Raw genomic sequence first — 6,072 nt, 5'->3', positions numbered from 1 at the left:
AAAATAATCTAGAAAAAATATGTTTAAGCCACATAAAAGCCTGGACAAAAGAAGGTAAATTTGCTTTGTGTGATAAAATTCTGCAAATAAATTTTTTCTTTTAATAAAAATAAACAATTACTGGGTGTTTACATTGTGCCAAACAGTTTAAAGCACTTTACACATATGAACTTGTTTATTTATCAAACTATCAAAATAAAGAAGATACTATAAATATCCTGATTTAGCAATGAGAGAGCTGAGGTCCAGCTGGGTAGGAAACTTGTCCAGGGTCATTTAAGTTTGAGACACAGGCAGTTTTACACCAGAGCACACATTCTTAGAGGTAACAGCCCACCTAATCAAGCCCACTTCCTCTGTGCCTATATTTTCTGTAGATTTCCATTTCTTTTCTTTTGCACAGAGTGGTTTGTCTAACCATTTTTGTGTTCCCCATCCCTGCCTCTTTAAACCAGCCAGGGTAGGCAAAGATCCCATCACTGTTCTATGCACACACACACACACACACACACACACACACACCACACACAGACACAGACACAGACTCACACACACACACCCCTTATCCCCTGGTCTAAGCCCACATTTCAGTGTCTCACTCTCATTAACCTTGAAGTCTTCTTTCAACCCCTCACTTTCCAACGTTCCATTCCTTAGGGTCCTTCGAACATGCCTGCAGCTGTTCTAATAAATTTTATTTTAACTAAGATTTTGACTATTTACAGTGTTGTTTCATTCAGATAATATGCGAATATTTCAGCTCACACTTTTTTTTATGGTCATCCTCAACAAAGGGCCCTAGTGAGCATTTCAGATGTGGGATAGACAGGTAGACTGGGAGTCTTGAGAGCAAGCACCTGATATGGGATGTGGTCTCTGGAAATACAATCTACCCCATACAAAATTAACTCCATAATAAATTCTGTGGGATTGTTTTTTAAGTATTCGAATATTCCACCTTTTTGTAAAATTGAGTTTTTCATCAGAAAGTCAAGGCTTGTGGTTGGATCTCTGAGTTTCCATGCAGTCCAAAGTTTTTCATCTTTTCAGCTTGTCTCCAGTGTGTATGTAGAGTTGCTCCACACACCCATCAAAATGCTAAAATCTAGATCCTTACTGGAGGATGGGAACACAGAAATTCCTTTATCCAGCTCTGTTGCAAATCCACGTTGACAGGCACTATGTTTATAAGTGATTCTTTGACAGATTTGAATTCTGTCCTTTGTAGGTTGGAGTGTAAGACAATTGTGAACAAGCAGAAAGCTGCCTAATTTTGCTCACTTTTGCCCCATTTAAATATCTTAACTAAATAAATATGAGTTTAGGATTTTTCTTTCAGCTTTAGTTTGGAGGTGTAACAGAGTTGTGAGAACTATAATAAAATATGCAGTAGAAATTATTATTATTCTTTTAAACGATCAAGGTTAATTTTATTGGAAAAATATTCTAAGTTTTCAGAATCATGCCTGCTGAGAGATAAATCACTCATAGTGTTCTTTTTCATCTTTGTTCTAAACTCAGAAATAGAAAGCCTGCAAAGCCATACCCAACTCATGAACTCTAGACTCAAGGCACAAATCAGATATCTACATATCTGCATCTGTATCAATACCTCCCTTACATTTTCTTCTGATCTGCCAAATCTTGTTGATTCATTTTGGTGTGTGGGCAGTTGAATTGTACTTACACCACAATGTCCCTACCACTCTTGTCCCCTCGTAGCAGAGACTGTCAGCGCCCCACTCAAACTTCTACAAATCCTGAAGCCCTTGGGCCGCCTCCCGCGGCTCTGCGCCTGGGGGCGTGTTGCCCTTCGTGGTTGTTCGGCACAGCCAGTCAGTGTGGACTCCCAGCCACCGCAGGAGACAGAGGAGACCCGCCCCAGAGGGTTTGCTGGGATGAAACTTTTATGAGAACACATCTCCAGGCCTTTCTCCGGCAGAGCCACTGAATGGGTTCCAACTGTCAACCCTTCGTTTAACAGCCAAGCACTTTATGGTTGCCCCGACAGGTCTCCTGTCGTTTCCCCCGGAACTGTTGAAAGCCTTGCTCTTCTCACATCATTGAATCCAGGATTTTAAATAAAAATATCCCAGCTCATTTCATTTCTCTAATATGCATGCATTGGTAAGGCATATTTCAAAAAAGCAATGTGTCAATGAAAGATATCCCCCATCATGAAAACCAGGGAAAAAATTCCTCCATATGAGGAAAAGGAGAGTAAGCACAATGGCTGAGGACGGTAAAAAGATCAAAGACAGAGGTCAGAGAAACAGAAAGGGACGAAGCATGCTGTGAGAGGAGAGGCTGCATCCCTGACACTTGTCCTCCACTCACACCAGCACTTTCCTTCATCAAGGTCCGGAATCAATATGGGAGTTGAGTCAACGTCTGAAGACAACTCACTCTCTGATGGGTGAGCATGCGTTTCCTGCACTCAGGGGATACTTTGGCTATTATTCTCATCAGTATCTGAAGATAATTCCCTTAGAAAGCAGAAAGCATCTGTCATAGTCAATATCATCTAGACATCCTTGTATCTCCAACAATCAAGTACACCTCTAAACCCTCAGCAAAGAAAAAATAAAGAAAACAAAGAAGAAAAAAAAAAGATGGAACTCAAATAGTGAGGTAGAAAAGAAAGAATATGTCTGAACTTTAGTTTGACTAAACAAAAGGAGTCTGAGATCTATCCTGGGCTGGAAGGCTAATAACAACTTTCTTATTACTTTACATGGAGGCTTGGTTGCCCAGTGGTTAAGCATTCAGCTGCTGTCTTAGTCTTCTACTGCTGCTGTAACAGAAACACCACAAGTGGATAGCTTCAACACAGAGTAATTTATTCTCACAGTCTAGCAGGTTACAAGTCCAAATTCAGGGCATCAGCTCCAGGAGAAGGCTTTCTCTCTCTGTGGGCTCTGGAGGAAGGTCTTTGTGATGCATCAGCCTTCCCTTGGTCGGCATCTCATTGCAGGAACCTCAGGTCCAAAGGATGCACTCTGCTCTCGGCACTGCTTTCTTGGTGCTATGAGGTTCCCATGTGTCTCTGCTTGCTTCTCTCTTTTATATCTCAAAAAAGATTGGCTTAAGACACTATCGAATCTTGTACACCTCATCAGTATAACTGCCACTAACCCATCTTATTACATCATAGTGATAGAGTTTACAACATATAAGGAAATTACATCAGATTACAAAATGATACACAATCACACAATTCTGGGAATCATGTCTCAGCCAAGTTGACAGATATTTTGGGGGGACACGATTCAATCCATGACAGCTGCTAATCAAAAGGTTGGCAGTTTAAATCCACCACTCATTCCTTGGAAACCCTAGGGAGCAGTTCTCCTCTGTCCTATAGGGTCCCTCAGAGTCAGAATCGACTCAATGGTAATGGATTTTACTCCTTTACAGAGAAAGTTGATAGAAGTGCAAAAAACACAAGGAAAGTCAATGCTTCCTTGGTGCAAGACATGAGTAAGGACAGGTGGGAAAAACCATAGTTGATTTTTCATCATAACCGCTTCTGTACTGTGGATTTTAAAAGTATGTGCATGATTAATTTTTTTTTGTTTTTAAAAGACAAAACTAAGCAAGAAAAGAAAAGAAAATTCCAGGAAGCACAATTCATAACCGTCAAAGAGAGAAGCTGATAGCAGATATCTTGCTTTGATTTTGGGGTTTTCTTACCCATGAAACCAAATATTCACTTTAAAGAAATCCCTGGCCCAACTTATTCTGCCAGAGGCTTTTCTTTAACCCAAAGTTGCAAATCCTTTCTTTCCTGTTTGAAGCCAGGCTTACTAAATTTGAATTTCTAAACATATCCCTGGGTAGAGAGCCGGAGATCATCTTGTGACCTAATATCAGTTGATCTCAGTAAAGGGGAGAAGACAGGGTTCAGTCAATCATGTTAAGATTAGCCAACGGTTGATCTTCCCTCCTCTTCTCTTTCTAAGGCTCGTTGTACCTAGCTTCTTCAAGCCATTTGCTTTTTCTGGAATCTAAATAGTCTCCCTGTATGCATATAGAATAAATGTTCAGAATAAACCTTAAATTCACATTTCATTGAGTTTTGATTATTTTTAACACTTTGCCGTCAGAAATAGGATTCAGAGAAATTGGAGATCCATCCAGAGATCATTGAGCCAAGTACCCCATTTTGTGATGAGAGAGCAAACATACGGTACAAAACATGGGATTCTTGCATCCAATTGTTTCCTCACCATATTTGAGCCTGCTAAACATCTCTTGGGTTTGAGTTCCATTACTTTCGTGTAGAAGTCTCTGAGTTTATATCTAAGCAGCTAAGACTGTCTTTTCCTTGGTAAGTTACCCTTTCACATTGTCTGTTTACAGAACTGGGTTTCCATCTCTTCTAACATTTTCTTTCCACTTTGGAGAATTTGTTTGGTGCTTTAGTTTCATAGGGAGTTTTCCCATTTGTGTTATCTGAATATTTTCCGTGGACTAGCTTCAAGGGATGTCGAACAGAACTCAACAAAAAATGTCAAATTTAATCCCAGGGAGTCCTCAAGGGTTACTTGTGCAGGTTTGGACACAGAGTTACTTCTCCTAGTTATGGGGCAGGGTTCTTGACTGGATCAGGGGATAATGTCTGGTAATTTTCAGGTGGGTCAACCTGACTGAAGCAGCTTGCAATTGTATAGCTACCTTTGTGTATGCATGTTGCCTTGCCTTGTGTTGTGCTATTTTAAGACTATTATGATGTTGTTGTCGTAAAACGGAAAATCGTAACGTAAAACAGAGGCACAGGAGCTGGCTCCAGAGAATCGTGAGTGTGTGATTTTTACCCACAATGACGTCCACAGGGACAAATTTGGCAGTGGGTCACCTAAAAAAGTGTGATGAGATTTTGTCATGAGGACTTCGGTTTTGACCTAGAGAGAGTATTCGGTCTGTTTTCTTTGTTTGTTTGTTTTTCCCTCTGTGCCCCATCACGACTTCTTTCTAAGTCTGAGGTCCAAGAAAAATAGCTTCACATGCCTGTCTTATGATTTCCAATTTCAGTAGCTACTCTGAGACACTTCAATACAAATTGGTTCATTTGAAAAGTACCCCGAAAAAAGTAGATACGCTTATTTTGATTGGTATAATAAGGTCTCAAAAGGATAAAAATTATTCTAAATTTACTTCTCTAAAAGATTCTTTAATGCATACAGAAGATAGAGTTATGACAATGAAATATTTTCCTATGTCCAGGTGTTATTATTAAATTATAACATTGCTTCAAAGAACTTCATTCTGACTGGTTTATTGATAAATAAGCACTTCTATAAATTTAGTAGTCTTAATATTCCCATGAATGAGTAAAAGGTGAATTCAGCCTGACAAAGATTTTTGTGTTTTGTGCTATGTTTACCTGAAAAGCAGTTTCTTAAAAAAACAAAATCTTTCTATTTAACTTAGGTAGATATTATGTGAAATATGTTTTATTTAGGGAAGAAATAGTAATTTTGTCCTAAAATGAAATATAGAAAAGAAATTGGCTTTTGAAAATAGCCTGAAGAATTAAAGAGTCTTTTGTCTTTCAACATACCTAGGCCAACCTAAAACCAAAAAACCAAACCCATTGCCTTGAGTTGATTCCAACTCAGCCTGAACACAGGTAAGTGACTGAGATTGCACAGTTCTTCTTGACAATGAGGCAGAAAGGGTGGGGGAAGGATCTGGCCTTCTTGACCTACCCTCAGGCCTGCAGCTTGTGGATGTAGTGTCAAGAGCACTTTTGGAAAAAGGACCCCTCTCAACTAGGTCAAGATATTTTTAATAAATTAGAATCACAATTATTGTATTATTATATAAAGATGTTAGTGTATCTGGATGTGTTTCTCTAATGTTTTTTATGCCTAGAAATGTACACTGTATACTATCTATAACCTTATGGGACCACAAATATACATGCGGACAGATATTGACCGAACGGTGCATGACTATGCAGACTTCTGTTTCCCTTCCCCCACAAGAAAAATGATCAGTTTTGTTGCCCAAAAGCAATGTTTCTTTTCTTTTCTTTCTTTAATTTTTTGTCTCCAAACACCTCTGCAC

Source organism: Trichechus manatus, unplaced genomic scaffold (assembly GCF_000243295.1).
Source record: "Trichechus manatus latirostris isolate Lorelei unplaced genomic scaffold, TriManLat1.0 scaffold00160, whole genome shotgun sequence".
In the NCBI taxonomy this organism is placed as follows: Eukaryota; Metazoa; Chordata; class Mammalia; order Sirenia; family Trichechidae; genus Trichechus; species Trichechus manatus.
The sequence above is the reverse complement of the archived record's forward strand: the minus strand, read 5'-3'. Positions refer to the sequence as shown.